The sequence below is a fragment of the Pogona vitticeps genome, chromosome 3 (genome assembly GCF_051106095.1).
Source record: "Pogona vitticeps strain Pit_001003342236 chromosome 3, PviZW2.1, whole genome shotgun sequence".
Taxonomy (NCBI): domain Eukaryota; kingdom Metazoa; phylum Chordata; class Lepidosauria; order Squamata; family Agamidae; genus Pogona; species Pogona vitticeps.
The window spans coordinates 252173928-252190618 of record NC_135785.1 but is presented as its reverse complement, the minus strand read 5'-3'; the positions used below and the strand labels follow the sequence as shown (position 1 = coordinate 252190618).

Here is a 16691-nt window from a genome sequence, read left to right as displayed (position 1 = left end):
TGTTTTTCTGATGGACCAGGGTATCCACAAAGCTCTCCTCCAGCACCATATTTCAAATGAATCCATTTTTTCCCTCTAGGTTTTCTTCACTTTCCAGGTTTCACATCCACACCCAGTTTAAATGATAATTAATTTAATTAATTTAGTTTAAATTAAATTCCTTATTCCTTCATGACCTTCTGGCTTTGGGGTTTGTGCTTTATTGACATTGATTTTCTTGCCCTTTAGGATTTAGCTTCTCCTAGCCTGAAGTGGTTATATTCCAATCATAGTTCAGCAGCAGAGCTTAAAGCACTAAGCTAGTATCAAAGCTAGGAAAAAGTTAGTTTTATGGATTATTACTCCTAGTACCCTCATTCTGAATGGGTATGTTGCCTGGGGGATACTGGGAGATGTAGTCCAGAAAGCATTTATTTCAAGCTCTGGATAGGATATGGCAGCTTCCCAGGATTCAGTATCCTCAGTAGAGATGGACATGAACTGGTTTGTCTCAGTTCATCCGTTTGTAAAGGCGGCAACACAAGTGCAGATGCCCCTCTTCTTATCACCTCTGGCTCAAACAGCCATTCACCAGGCCCAGCTGGCTTGCTTTCTCCACTTCCTCAGCTAATCTCCCAGTCATGAGCAAGAGCACAGACTTCTCTGCCCTGTCCTTTTTGCCATAGCAGGAGATCAGCCAAGAGGGCGGGGCAGAGAAGCCTGAGCTGTTGCCAAGACTGGAAGATCAGTAGAAGATCATGGAGGCTGAGCCAGAGGAGGCCGGGGAAGGGAGAAGCAGCTGCCGCCGCCTTTATAAACTGAGATGAACTGGGAGGAACCAGTTTGTGCCCCTCTCTAATCCTCAGTTTAATTGATGTTGTTTTTTTAATGTCTGATTCTGAGCAGCCTCTCAGCAAGTGATATCAGAAGGACAAGATGGAATTCTTAATTATTTTTAAATGGCCCAGTTGCCGATTACTTTTTACAAATGCCATCTGACAGACTGAGGTTTTCTAAGAAACATATTTAATCATCATGTAAACTGATGTTTTGACTTCCTGCAGCTTCCCACAATCTGTTTTGTGAGGACAAACTCATCTGATTAAAATCTTAAAATTATTTTAAATTATTCCTTGGCAGCGTTTCTAAGGGAAGAAAGGAAAACTCTTGTTTGTGCACTGGTGAGTGTTTGACAGCAAACACTATTTAATACAAACAACATTTCACACAAGAGGGGCAAATCAGTAGGAAGGCTTTATATGTAAGACAATCATCTTTATTCCAAAAATAAATATATCTTTTTTTAGTCAAAGGTTTTCAAATGCCGATATATCGTCACAAAGAGTAGGGGAAATTTTCACTTCTTTGGAAGTTGTGGAGCCAACATACAAGTACAAGCAGAAATTACATTAACATGTTGCTAAATTCATTGAAAAGGGGGGGGGGGGAACCAAACAGCCCACCCCAATTCATAGAAACTTTGACAACAGAACCCACTTTTATGACAGAGATTGAAAATGGGAGAATCATCCACGGCTGAAGTCAAAAAGGCACATAAGCTGAACCACAGAGCGCAATTTTTACCAAGATGGCAGATACATCTTGTACCACATTCCAAGAGATGAAAGGAACTGAAGTGCTTGAATCAAGTCAAAGAAACCACACTCCTTTTCAGAAAAACATTCCTTTTTTTCCCCTCTTGGGGATTTTTTTAGTTTTTGGCTCTTGGTAAAAGAGTAGGTAAGCATGACTTCCCCAAACGTTGCAAAATATCCACTACATATCATTCAGTTGTATTTGGGCGGGTTGCTACGTAAACGAACACAACGATCAGAAGCACCACCACGGCCAGGGTGGGAAGCACCACCGTTGTGACCTGCTGACGGGCTTCCTGCATAGCCTGCTTCCTCTCCTTTTTATCTTTGGAAGTTTCCTTTTTGGGCTTCCCTTTCAGCTGTCTCATCCTCCTCCTTCTTCACGGGGGCCTCTGTTCAACACCCAAAACACCGTTCTGTACGATACCCCCAAGATAAACCTGTTCGAGCCAATAGAGCCTCCTGTTTCTGGTGGATTCTTGTCTAAAAACCTGCAAAACAGAAACAAACAAGGACATCAATGGCTGGTTGACGGCTTCAACAACAGTGCAGCAGGACTAGTGGAGCTGTGGGTCTCTTGAGGCTTCAGCAGAGACATTTGGGTTTTATAAAAACCAGATATGAGGAAAGTTAACTTTTCACCTGAACCTACTAGAACAGTAGTCATCTGGCTGAATTACTGTAACGTGCGTTATGTGGGGCCGCCCCCTGTTACAGCAACTCCAAATGGCTGCTGATCCATTTTCAGGCTCAATTCAAAGTGCTGGTTTCAACCTATGAAGCAAGTCCAAGGTATCTTTAAAAATGCGTATCTCCCTTTATGAGCCTGCCCAGGTGTTAAGATCATCAGGGAAGGCCTCTCCCTTGGTCCCACCACCTTCATAGGTGCATTTGGTGGGTACACAGAAGAAGGCCTTCTCTGTCACTGCCCCCAGATTCTGGAACTCCTTCCCACAAGAAGCCAGGCAGGCCCCAGCCTTGCTGTCCTTCTGCAATCAGAGGAAGATCTTTCTCCTCAGGCAGCCTTTCCCTTAGAGGCAGCCACACTGGGACATAATAAATGGAATGGTTTACTATATATTTTGTGGCTTCCAAATCTGATTTTTGTAATGCTTGTATCTAATGTTTTAAATATGGTATTAAGTTTTCTTTAATATTTGAATAATTTACTGGGTTGTTTTTCAAGCTTTTAATGTGTTTTTAATTATGTACCTTTTTTTGCAGAAATGTGGGGTAAAAATATTCTAAACAAATAAAATAAATACACATTCTAGCAACAGGGCCTACAGCCCATACTGGCTGGGGTATTCTGAAAGTGTAGTTCAAAAGTAGATTTTCTTTGGTAGATACCAGTTGTGTTAATCAACTCACTTATGGCAGGATCCCTATGTTATCACTCAATAAATGCTTTAAGAATAGCCACGGAGCTTCCTGCATTTCAGTCTCCGTGTTTGCAATTCCCAAAACCATATTTACTCAGTGAAGATAAAAAACAACTGCATGTAATGAAAGGGACTGCAGTCAATGAAATTCTATACTATAAGACATTTCTCAAAATGACGTAAGGCTGTTTTATTGCTTCAGCTCTGAGCAGAACCCACTTGTTGTTGTTCAGTCCTTAAGTCGTGTCCGACTCTTCGTGACCCCACAGACCAGAGCATGCCAGGCCCTCCTGTCTTCCACTGCCTCCCGGAGTTGCGTCAAACCCAACCCAGCAGAACTCACTAGCTTCCACATAAAGCATATCCAGAAAGCTGTGCAACTCCTCAGGAAACCAATTCCCCAGAAATACCACAATAGTACTGCTCTCCTTGAGAGGAAAAAAAAATACTTCTGTCCATAATAGTCTAGAGACACTTTTCCAAGGCCAGAACATCGGCATGTTGAGTTTAATTCAGCTACCAAGGCTCAGCATGTGGTATATGCCAGGCAGCCACGCAAACAAGAATGTGCAGTGAAAGACAGAATGAGAATAATGAGGATTAAGTGTTCTGTCAGTAAGGAAACCCCGCTGCCATCTTGGACAAGAAGACCCCCGGCCAGAGGTCTTACGGCCTCCTGCTGATATGCAAGGCAGATGGCACAAGGGCAAAACATATATCTTGCTGGTACTTTCAGACTCAAAGTGTGCTTTGTTATCACTGCAAGATGCTTTTGGAATAAAAAGGGCTTGCTAGAGACTGAGGTTCTTGGTGCCTAGCAATGATGGCTGGAGGAAAGGTCAGTATGAAAGAATGGTTATGTCTAGAGCTTTAGTAAATCTAATTCTGTTGGGAAAACTGATATTTTCAGTAAGTGAAAATTTTCTCCTGAGCAGAAAGTGCCTAGAATATGGAGAGTTGTTTTAGTTTTTTGACTTGCAACGTTAGAAACACACACCCAGAGTGCTTAATGTGAAGAAAGAGTGACTTCTCAGAAGGATTAATCTTTGCATTGGGGCTATGTTTTTTTTAAAAAACAGGCACACTCCTTATCTGCTGTTTGTGCAGATGGAGAAGTTCAGACTAGAATCCAGCAAAGTTCAGACTAGAATCTAGAGTGAATTTGCTGCTCTGGCAAAACACAAGCGAACAGCCTCCACTGTGCATTATCAGAAAAGAAGGGGGGGGAGCAAACATCCCACCAATACTTGGGGAATGGGAACCTATGTTCCCATTCCTTGAGGGGAACATAGGTTTTGTGATAAAACAGTACCCAGCCACCTAATTTTCAATCTCACCCACCCACAGTCTAGATGTGAATGTTCTTTCACTTTCTAGTTTTGTCCTGTCCTGGAAATGGTGTGGGGGCCCCTACAGGGCCCTGGAGGTGCAGCATTGGTCCTTGGCCCCTCCAGAATTGCCCACTGCCAGTCTGTGTACATAAAACAGTACCCAAACAGAACTCATGTATTCAGAGTTCTCAAGTGAAAACAGATCCATCACTGCCTAAGCAGATCATGCAAATTGCTGAAAAATCATACAATTTAGAGATATTTGTATGACCTGGCTATCCAGAGAGATAAATGGTTCATGAGTCAACTGCTCTCTGGAGCCATATACTGAATGTGGATGCCTTAAACCCCAATCCTACGAACCCCACCATCTTCCACAGTGCTTATTGCTCAGGTCAATTAGCATGGATCTTGTGTTGTTATTTTAAATATATATATAATCATAATATCATAGAACTTCAGAGCTGGAAGGGACCCTATGGATCTTCAAGTCCAGCCCCTGTCAAGGAGTCAGAGTGGGGAACAAAATTCCCAACCTCTGGCTCTGTAGCCAGATGCCTAACCCACTGCACTATCCAGCAGTTTGCAACCTTGTTTCTTAATGCTAGGGTTGTGGGAATATACCTCTACCTGTGTACCTGTCTGCCAGTTAAGGTCAGTGAACAGGAGCCTGCTTAAACCCCAGCAATGAAGAACAGGTCTTCTCAGTAGTTGCTCCAATGCTTCCAAAACAAGGGTGGACAACTTATTCAGTCCCAAACAGAACATAAAGAGCTGGTTGTAGAGGTAGGGGCTGCACCCTCACAGTACTCCCCCTGCTCATTTGTTCTCTCTCTCTCTCTCTCTCTCTCTCTCTCTCTCTCTCTCTCTCTCTCTCTCACACACACACACACACACACACACACACACACACACACACACACACACACACCTCACTTTGTGTGCAGGGTTGAAGAAATTCACATTTCCTCTTCCTGCTAAAAAGATTTGGAGACTGTTGGGGGCAGAGCTTAGAAAATACTTTTTGGAAGACATTATCTAGGCCAGTGGTGGTGGTGAACCTTTCTGGGCTTGCGTGCCCAAACTGGGGGGTGGGGGACAAAACAGCGGGCGGCGTGCCACGGCGGTGGCAGAACAGGAATTGGCATTGGAAGGCGGAATCCCAGCACGGAGGTGCCTCGAGACCCCACTCTGGATCTGCTGCCAGGACCAGCTGCTCCAGATCCGCCTGCTGAAGCAGCAGCACTGCGGCTGTAGCCACTTTCTCAGGTTTGGCTCTCTCTCTCTCTCTCTCTCTCTCTTTGTGTGTGTGTGTGTGTGTGTGTGTGTGTGTGTGTGTGTGTGTGTGTGTGTGTGTGTGTGTGTGTGTGTGTGTGTGTGTGTGTGTGTGTGTGTGAGAGAGAGAGAGAGAGAGAGAGAGAGAGAGAGAGAGAGAGAGAGAGAGAGAGAGAAGTGATATCCGGAGACTTATGGCTCACGTGTCGGCAGAAAGGGCTCCGTGTGCCAGCTGTGGCACACATGCCATAGGTTTGCCATCGCTGGTCTAGGCTCACAGTGATGTACATGCATAGGCTTCCATGCAAGGAAAGAATATGATGCAATCAGGGCCCTTATTTATATGGAGAAACTCTATGTACATATATCAATGTGCTTTTGCTGTCCACAGCCTGGGAACATTTATGTGTGTGTGTGTGTGTGTGTGTGTGTGTGTGTGTGTGTGTGTGTGTGTGTGTGTGTGTGTGTGTGTGTGTGTGTGTGTGTGTGTGTGTGAGAGAGAGAGAGAGAGAGAGAGAGAGAGAGAGAGAGAGAGAGAGGGAGAGGGAGAGGGAGAGGGAGAGGGAGAGGGAGAGGGAGAGGGAGAGGGAGAGGGGGGAAATGTACCACTCCCAGAGGTTACCAGCTCTCATGTCCACTGGTTATGTTGACTGAGAGATTCCATCTCTGGAAATCAACAACAACAACAACAACAACAACAACAACAACAACAACAACAACAACAACAACAACAACAATAATAATAATAATAATAATAATAATAATAATAATAATAATAATAATAATAATAAATTAAAAAATCCAGCCCTGGTTGCAGAAGAGAACACAGAAATGAACTTCTTTCTTGCATTGCCCAGTGATCCCAGTAAGATCCCTCCGTTGTTCGCATACAGTTCTCTTAGCAGTAAGAACCATGGCTGGGAGGGTCTCTTACCATTTCCATTTCCCTGTGATCTCGTCACTGGTGTCCTACTTCCTAACAGTGCCTCCCCTTTAAAAAAAAAAGGGGGGGTGGAATGGGGTACCACAGCATGGCAGGATTCATTGGGTTGCCAAAAATGGCAGACAGGCTGCAAGTTCTCCGTTTCTGCTCCATTATCATTACTACTTCTGCTACGACTACTATACTATTATTATTTCCATTTATAGCCTGTCCTTCAGCTTGACAGCTCACAGCAGCTAACAATTCCCATTAAAATACCACAGTTAAAACTACCAATTGCAAATACGTATCAAATTATACACCTCTAAAATTACTAGCATCTAAAACCACAGACTAGAAGTGTCTGTTAAAAGTGCAACAAAAAGGAGACAAACAAGCAGCCATCAAAGACCGATTCCACACTTGCACACTGAAAGCTTGTACAAATAAGCTCCTTTTTCCACCTCTGCTTGAGGTGTAACAAAATTTCGCCATCATTAGTTTTGAAATCATTCTCAGAGGCCCACACTTTCCAGACCTGCCTTTTGTAGCTTTTGACTGTACCCTTTCATATATGTGTGTGTGTGTGTGTGTGTGTGTGTGTGTGTGTGTGTGTGTGTGTGTGTGTGTGTGTGTGTGTGTGTGTGTGTGTGTGTGTGTGTGTGTGTGTGTGTGTGTGTGTGTGTGTGTGTGTGTGTGTGTGTGTGTGTGTGTGTGTGTGTGTGTGTGTGTTTGTGTTTTAAAAAGACTATTTTAAGTCAGATACCCACCCTCCCATTCTCCAAAGTGCTGGATTCGGTATTGTTTATAAAGTTGCGTTTCCTTTCAACACTGGGAGAGGCAGAACAGAAATGTTGTCAAGGGAATAGACCGTATATTCAGATGTACAGGAAGAAGGCAGCACAAATAAAAGCCCCTCACAGACTTCTCCCCACCCCCCGACCGAGAAACAGAACTAAAGTGAAATGTCCTTTTGTGCTACGAGCCCAGGCACATCTATTTATGGGATGGCGGCCGTGATCCAGCCAGACTTCTCTTATGCCCTCAATTGTACCCACATCCAAAGAGACAAGGCGTCAAGCGTTTCCCCAAAGAAGAAATATACGTCTGAATCCTTGGTCTCTCGAGTGTGCTTCTTTGTGTGGCAACGAGAAAGACAAAAGGCTCTGGTTTTAGCTATATCAGCTAAAAGGGGGAATCGTCAGGCAAAGGTAATTTTAACATGGGGAAAGATGAAGCGACCAAATCAGGCCGGTTTGGGGCCTCACGAAAGGGCAACAAATTGTAGGCAGTGTTGTTGGTTGCTGATGTGTTTCTATTACAAAGGATGAGGAAAGATACTTGTCGGATTTTTGTGTGATGAACAACGTGGCCCGGAATCCACTGCTATCTGTCACCCCCTCCTTTTGCACAGTCCTCCATCGTCATAAAATACCAACTCAGAGGGCTAGGCAAATCCAAAAGACTACATCTCCCAGAATGCCTCAGCCAACCGCTGGCCACACTGCCTGAAGAATTCGGGGGGAGGTGGTTTGTCAACATCCAAAAAGTCCTGATTCCAACTTCTGGAAAAATCTCCAGAGTGGATTTTTAGCAGGGTGGAGTACTGAGGGGTGTGGGTGGGAATAATGTCCCAGTGATTCCCTGAGCATTTCATTGGATCTGTCCCCTAGGGGGCTCTGGATACTATTTATTTATTTATTAGATTTTTGCCCCACCCCTCTAGACAATGTCTACTCAGGGCGGCTTACATAGATAAAAACACATCAATATGACATATATAAAATTATAAAGAATACAATTATAACAATTAATTCCAAGCAACACATTACCAAGATGGCATGATCAAAAAGGAAAAAAAATCACTTAATTGACTGGAGGGAAGGCTTGCCTGAATAGCCAAGTTTTTAATTGACTACTATGCCCTTTGATTTGGCTGGGTGGGTGCTGCTCTGCCTCAGGCAGCGAAATGTGCGGCAGAGTTGCGGCAGGACAACGTGCAACCTAGAAGTGGAAACACACAACATTTTAAAACTTTGGGTTTTTCCTGAAGATACTGAACCAGTGCTTCCTTGTATCCTAAATTTCAGCCTATTGCGCACGCATGCACACATGTGCAAAAACTATACAAATTTTATGGAAAACAATCTTAGCTCTTCTGAGGACATATGATAGGACTGGTCTGAAACATTTACCAATATGCTAAAGAATAGTGCCAGGGTTCAGGCATGAGGGAGATTTTTAACAACCCCCTTACCCTGGAAGAGACAGAACATGGAAGCTGAACATTTTCTGTGGTATAACTGGAAATAGTAATGACATAAGGACAATGGTTTCTAGCTGGCCTAAGAAGTAAGTTCTGCATACATTTCAATCCCCCATCCCCCCAAACTTCCACAGATTTGACAGTTCTTCTCCTAAATCTTGTCACAGTTCTAGAAATTTCCATGGTGTCAAATGTACATCCGACAATGCACGAGAATTAGCAATTGTCTGGCATAAAACCTCTGATATTTAAAATGGAGATGATACAAGTGCTTTGTGCATTGCTCTGTCAAGCAGGTAGAATTTCTCTCTCTCTCGTAATGAAGTACTAGTTTGCAATCAGTTCATCAAGGCACGATGGTGGGTGGAAGAACTGTTAAATTCCATCCTTTTCAGGCTGTACATTAAGACATACACTGTCACTTGCAATACCAGTGAATGCCTACTGATGAAGCAAAAATCTGCATAAACATTCACCACTGGCAAGTTACCAAAAAACAAAAACATGCATACATATCTCATTTAATTTTACAGCAAGCTTTTAAAAACACACCCACCCCAAAATCTCAGTCAGGGTATGCTGTTATCTTGAAAGCAGAAAGCAAAAGCAAACTATGTTTGCTAAGATTTTGGAAAGGATGAATCACAGAGCCCTTCTAAATGAAAAGAAAGACTCCAGAGTGATCTCTCAAGTTATTTCCTTCCAGGAATGCTTGGGATTCCCAGTGTGATGTGATGGATAGAGTGACAGAGTAGGGCTCTGGGAGAACAGGGTTTGAATCCCCACTCAGCCACAGAAAATCACTGGGAGGAGTGTAACTGGTACAACCACTCATTAAATATCTCCCTTACTATCAGAGTCACTATAAGTCGGTTCCAACTTGATGACACAGAACAATTTGGGGTGTGGGTGTGCGTACACACATACAACCTCCCCCCCAAGAGTTTTTTGTTCGATGTCAGCTACAGCATTGCTGTGCTGATCTTATAATGTATGAAAACACAAGACACATAATAGAAATTAGAATGAAGGCGAAAACAACTGAAAGCCAGATGAAAGAGAAGCAAATTTAACGTCACATTTAACTGGGCAAGTTTCAAGCTTCTTTTTAAAATAATTTCAATAAAGCTGAAATACGGATTTTTTTTTTTTACAAAGAAATGCTTAAGGAAAAAAAAACAGCATTCAGTGACAATAACACTATATATGAAAGGACAAAGGAACAGAAAGTGGATATTAAATTTCCCATTGGATTTCAAGACAGGATACCTGCTTTGCTGGTAGAGAGACGGAAATCAGATTGTAAAAGAGCTCTGCAGGGATATTCACCCTCATTTTGACCTCCTGGAAACTGGTCCAGGTTTCTGTGTTGCTAAGAAGACTGCAAATTCTCTTGAACCTGAAGAATCAGGAGAACATAGGAAGCCGGCTTTTATGGAATCAGGCGGAATCAGATCCTAATCTACCTGGCAATGCCAGAAAAGAGCTTATTGGATGAGGGAAGGCAGGGAGTGAGAATGGAGAATCATTTTGTTTCTCAAAGAGGGAGGTTTGGTTTTTTTAGAGTAGGCAGTAAAAGAGAAATACCTTGTATCTGTGAAGAAAGATATGGTGTGGGAAAGTTGACATGTATTATTAATGGAACCATCAAGTTCATGTCTGTGCAGTTCAAACTGTTTGTTATTTTTCAATAAACATCTTATTTTTATGCTTCAACTTTAAAAACCGCTTCGGCTTTTATGATTTGGGCTTAAGGCAAGCCTCACAAAAGGAAAGGGCAGTTTAAAAGTAGTTGGGCTGGTCACAGATGCTCACCCTGATTTTAACCTACAGGAAATTGGTGAAGGTTTCTGTGTTGCTAAGAAGACTGCAAATTGTCTTGAATCTGAAGAAACAGGGGAACATAGGAAGCTGCCTTTCATGGAATCAGACCCTTGACCCATCTTGCTCGGTACTTTTCATATTGGCCATTGTCCTCACCAGAGAGAAAGCCGGTACCTGAAAGGTAGAGAAAGATTGGTGGGGAAAGATTGAGCAAGGAAGGAGGAATGACAGAAGGACCACCAATCATAGAAGGGTATTAAATGGTGGGAAGAGAAGGTGAGGTGGAGATAGAGGAGGTGATCCAGGAGGGCGAGAAGTGGGAAGAAGCAGTAGAGGAAAAAGAAGAAGGAAAATGGCGAGACAGCGGAGCTGCTGCCAGGTTGGGATTTGATCTGCTGGAAGAACCCCATGAGATGGTCCACATGAAACTCTCCCTGGAGAAAACAGAAGTCAAAGGACCAAGCCCTCACCCAAGCCATCTTATTGGGGAGACAGGAAGAGGAAGGAGTTAAGAAAGAGAGAGGGGAGTATCACTGTACAGTTAGCCGAGCCAGAGGGTACAGCATGGACTGTTCTAGTCTATCCCAAGTGATCCCTGGAAAAAGGAGGAACCCCAAAAGAGAAGATGTTTCTCTGGTGTCAAACCCATCATAGGGGAGTGGGCCAGACCCCTTCCCCTGTTGCAGAACTCTGTATGCAAGCTGGCGTACACCCCTACACAAACTTACAGACCATTTGGTGCAGCCCCCGCTCCCACAACTAGTAGACAAACAGTGGCTAAGTTTACCACAGTCTGTTGGTGAAGAAGAACCAACAGAGGTGATTGTTGATGATGCAGTTATGGGTGAATAAAAGTTTGTCACCTGCACCTTTCGACTTAATTGTTTATTAAGAAAGAGAAGGGGGAACTACCAAGTGTAAAACAACAACCCACTCTAAGTGGTAGTAGCCTTTGCCCGTTGCTCCCATGGGTCCCTGTAACTTTGTCTCTGGTTTATTTTTGATTATATTCTTTAATGACACTCCTGTGACCAAGGACAGCCTTCCTCTCTTCTTCTCCCGGAGGATGTACTAGGGAAGTGTAGGGGGCTGTCTTTCTTCTTCTTCTTCCTTCTTGATTTTTTTCTTTAATGCAATAATATTTTGTGTGTTTAGGTAATGTTTTTTGTGTTTTCAAGCATGTTGTGAGCTGCCTTGAAACTGAGGGCAAGGCAGGACGGGAATTGAATACAGTGGGGTCTTGACTTGAGAACTTAATCCGTATTGGAAGGCGGTTCTCAAGTCAAAAAGTTCTCAGGTCAAATCTGCATTTCCCATAGGAATGCATTGAAAACCATTTGATCCGTATCTGCTCTTTTCCGTCCATAGAAACTAATGGGAAGCTGCTATTCCGCCTTCGACCACTAGAGGGGGATATTTTGTTTCTTTTTTTCTTAGGTCAAGAAAGATTCGGGGAAGGCAGGGAAAATACAGTCCAGGCAGGACAGTACCAGGCAGTCCGAAGACTGTCTCCCAATCCACTCTCTAAACGCTGGGAGGAGTGAGGAAGCAGACAGGCACCCTTTTCACTGGCCAACAGTTAACTGAAAGTTCAAATTTTGCACTTTCCCTGCCTCCCACGTGGTTTTTTTCAGTTCTTAACTCAAATCTAAGTATGTAAGTCAAGTCAATATTTTCCTATGAGAGTGGTTCTTAAGTCAAAATGTTCTTAACTCAAGCCGTTCTTAAGTCAAGACCCCACTGTACATAAAGTGCCTTGTGGTTATTTTGTTTATCTTTCTCTCTTTTGCTCTTGAGCTCAATGGTGCAATCCAAGACCAGTGTTGATATTATGAGTATCTTGATATGGTTAACTGACCACATGAGTATGTGTTATCCTTATTTAAACTTCTAAAATGGTTTAAGTGAATTGTAATTGAGTTAATGTTATGATGCAGGAGAAATGTAATTATGGTTATTGCATTTATTAGATTTTGCGAGCTGTGCCGCAATGACTAAACCGTGCTGATTCTCAAACACAGAGTGATTTAAATTTTGTATTATCTAAGATAGCATACGAAAAGGAAAACTGGGCGGACCAACTCAGTTAGTTTCCTCCACATTAACAGCTGCACTGAAGCCTGTTTGTTCTTTCAACACCACAGCAAAAACGAAGAAGGACAGGCAGAAATAATGTTCAGTTCTCTTCTGCCATCCCGCCAACCTAGCGGTTCGAAAGCATGCAAATGCAAGTAGATAAATAGGGACCACCTCGGTGGTAAGGTAACAGCGTTCCGTGTCTAAGTCGCACTGGCCATGTGACCACAGAAGATTGTCTTCGGACAAAACGCTGGCTCTATGGCTTGGAAACGGGGATGAGCACCGCCCTCTAGAGTCGAACACGACTGGACAAAAATTGTCAAGGGGAACCTTTACCTTTACCTCTTCTGCCAAGACACTGGTAAGTTCTCAGAGACTCAAAATGGCAATAGCCCAGAGTGTTTTCAAAATAAATATTTCAGCCTGAACTTAATTACAGCAAATTAAGCCTGAAATCCTGTATTAACTTACTTGGGAGTAAGCTTTATGGAAATCAATGGCCAAACTCCTTTTGCATAATTATAAGAATAGAATAGAAAGGATGTAACTAACCATGGCAAATGGCTGGTAATTAAGGAACCGCCCTATGTATTTCTGGTTGTGCATGAAGAAACACACACCCCAATGCTTAACAAGGAATCCAAGTGGGACTCATTAATTAGCAGCAATTTGCTGCTTTAAGTTACAGCATTTCCCTTCCACTGAAATAAATACAGAATAGAATTTTAGTTAAAGAGTGTAAAATCGATCTTTCAGTTTGGGGCACAAGCTGACAGCCTGAAATACTGCACCATAAAAGCAAACAGCTGACAAACTCACAGATAATTGTTTCCAAATTTTCATTTTCTTGTACTGAAATACAAAATGTCAAACAATTTATTATATCGCTTGGCTCCCACAGTTGCTATTCTGTAGCCTCATTTAAACTCGCCCAGGTTCATGCTTATGTAGCAAGTGGCTAAAATCGTGAACCAAGAGTCAGAAAGCTCCTGGCTGAAAATCTTGTCACAACCTTCAATTCAGTTATATGAGCTTAGGCAAGACATGTGTCTAAAACAATAACCCAGGCCTACTGTCTGGGGTTGTTCTAAGCATTACCAATGTAACATGCATGGAACAGCTCAAACTGTGGGGGGAAAATTCCATTTGCACAGTCCAGGCAGGTTTTTTTGCAATCCAAAAACAAATGTTTCTCATCTTTGCCCTTGTTATTGTTGTTAACTAAAACTACGTTTTCTGAAGATTGTTATTATTAAACATATTTGTATCGCAAAGCTAGAGCTTCACTCGAAATTATATCAGTCCAGTTCACAGGTCATAGTAATTCAGAATTTCTATACCGTTTCCCCGAAAATAAGGCCTAACCGGAAAAAAAGCCCTAGTAGGATTTTTCAGGATGCTCGTAATATAAGCCCTACCCCAAAAATAAGCCCTAGTTAAGTGAAACCTTGCCCTCCACCCTTGTGCAGCAACCAGAAGATGGCATGGCTGTATCTGAATAAATGTAGATTGTTGTAAAATAAAAAATCCCCTGAAAATAAGCCCTAATGTGTTTTTGGAGCAAAAACTATTATAATATATTCTTAGTATAATTTTTTTTCCATGTTGAGCATTACTAACATTATTGTTTTGAATTGTTTTAACTGTTTTAGTTTATAATGTTTAATGGGATCTGCCCTGAGTAGACTCTGTCTAGAAATCTAATCAACAAATAAAAATAAATAAGACCCTGTTTTATTTTCGGGCAAACATGATACATCTCGGTTTGTCATAAGTGACTAAATGTGCTAGCCCAAGCTGCTTGCTCACTTACCATCCCTTTCTTCTCATAGCACCCTAGAACTCTGCCTTTTTCCTCAGGATGACACAGGTTGGCTCTTCTCCAAAGAGGCACAGTGGGGAACTGAACTCCCAACTTCTGGCTCTGTGGCCAGATGCCTAATTCACTGAGCTAACAAGCTTTAATTTATAGCATTAACTACTTGTACCTTGTGCCCAGAGAAGATGAGATGTGCTGTCATGTTAGCTTGCCTCATCCCAGTTAACTCTGGTCTCATTTCTTCCCTGCTCCTCCTAGCATTTTCTCATTGTCAATCTTTTCAAATCAGGAACAGGAAAATTAGACTTGGCTCACTTGCATTTCGCATTTTCATGGAGACTCATGTTTACAAATCCTGGGTAACCCAGGCAACTCACGATTCGCCACAGTATTGGAGGTTTTGGAACCTACTCGAAAGAACCAAAAGCCGACAAATCAAACTTTCATGTAATGCATCTGTGGAGACAGTTTCAAGGCCCTGAGATGTGTTGGGTGAGGACAGTTTAGTGGACCTCTCCTTGGGTCCTTTTTGGGGAGAAACATGGGGTAACACTTTAAATAATTAAAAATTTTTTACAGGTTGTTAAGAGAGTGTACAAAATCTACTGTGTGGCCAAAGTAAGACCAAAGGCCCTTCGAAACTGCTAAATAATTTCTAATGCTCATGTTACCAACAAGACACCTTCCCTAATACTAACATACAGAATTATATTACCTAGAGATATTGAGTTGTGGTGCAATCACTGAAATTTCTCTCTCTCTCTCTCTCTCTCTCTCTCTCTCTCTGTGTGTGTGTGTGTGTGATAGAGAGAGAGAGAGAGAGAGAGAGAGAATAATGCTTACCTCTAGCAGAAGGTTCTTCTTTCCATTAAAAACTTCCAAACCAGAGGACTTTGGTGATGAAGACTTGGTATATCAGACAGAGTGGCTCAGATCATGAGTGGACACATGTCAACTGCTGAAAGAAAACAAAAGGATAAAGTAAATTAGGAAAATGACGAAATTAATCCCACTGACCACCTGTTTGTGAACTCCATGGAAAATCTTTACACAGGAACTTCTACCAAGAAGCTCATGGGGTGACCGTGGACCAATCATGCATTCTTTCAGCCTCATCACACCTCACAGAGTTGTTATGAAGAGAATATGAAGAAGAGGATGGGGACGGCCATATATACCACTCTGAGCTCACTGGAGGAAAAGGCAAGATAGAAATAAACAAATAAAAGAAAAAAAAGGGCTATAAAACACTACTTTTCCAAGCTGCAATTTATTTGTGAAGAGTTGTTTCCAAGTTCCAGCATTGCTGTACTGCACTCAGCAACCAGAATGGGTCTCTATAGGTAAAGGGGGAGGAGAGATAAAGAGATCCCTAATTCTCCCCCATCTTGTCACAATGATTAGGCGGAAATCAGTATTGTATCTGCAACCGGAGCACAGAGGCAACACCAAGGTAATGTTCAGCCTTCTGTAAAGATTCATTTCTTTCCTCCAGTAGAAGACAAATTTTCTAGCACATCACAGGAGTTTCCAGCATCTTATTATATGCTACTGAAGTATTATGATCTCTTTCCCCTGATTCCGTATTTCAAGGGTAAAAAGCTTTTAGTTATATGCAAGCCAATTCCGGGAGTATTAGAAGAGCACATGAAATTACTGTCCTTCAGATGGTGGATAGGTATTTTTCCCCCTGCCAAATTACAGACCTAAATCAAAATTGACCCACCATTAGCAAAACATCGCTTTTACAGTAAGTGCAGCTTTGAGAGTTTCCCCTGCTTTCCAACTGCATTTTGAAAAATGAAAATCATCTCCGCATTCTGCCAGAATGGCAGGAGGTTAAAAAAAAGGCTATTTCAGTGAGGCTTCAGCGATCCTCAGCATCTCAAATACGCTTCATAGAGGTTGTAGTACCCTATAGGCCAGGGTGCAAGGGCAAAAGAAGAAAAATGCACACTCCTCATGACATGTAATTACTGCACACATTCCACTAAGATTCATATTACAGTTCAGATCACACAGCCCTTTTATTCATCTACGTAACATCCTTTGTAAGGCATTCTACAAGCTATACATGGCCTATTAAGACCTCACTGCTCCCCCCCACCTGCCCCAAAGATGGCCTAAAATGGATACTCATAACCCCCGAAGATTCTCAGGGGGTGACTGCCTATTTTAACACTATTTTGGGAGGGAGAACTATGCATCTTTTACTATTA

At 42.4% G+C, this 16691-nt stretch overlaps 1 non-coding gene across 1 annotated transcript in view; it reads right to left on the bottom strand.

The window, feature by feature from the left end:
- Positions 1–1233: 1233 nt before the first annotated feature.
- LOC110091356 (uncharacterized) overlaps positions 1234–16691 on the bottom strand; it is an 85963-nt gene continuing 70505 nt past the window's right edge. Inside the window, exons 2-3 of the transcript XR_013543423.1 lie at positions 15316–15430; positions 1234–2065 (exon numbers count right to left, since the gene is read on the bottom strand). This is a non-coding gene — a transcript (uncharacterized LOC110091356). The remainder of the gene's footprint in view (positions 2066–15315; positions 15431–16691) is intronic.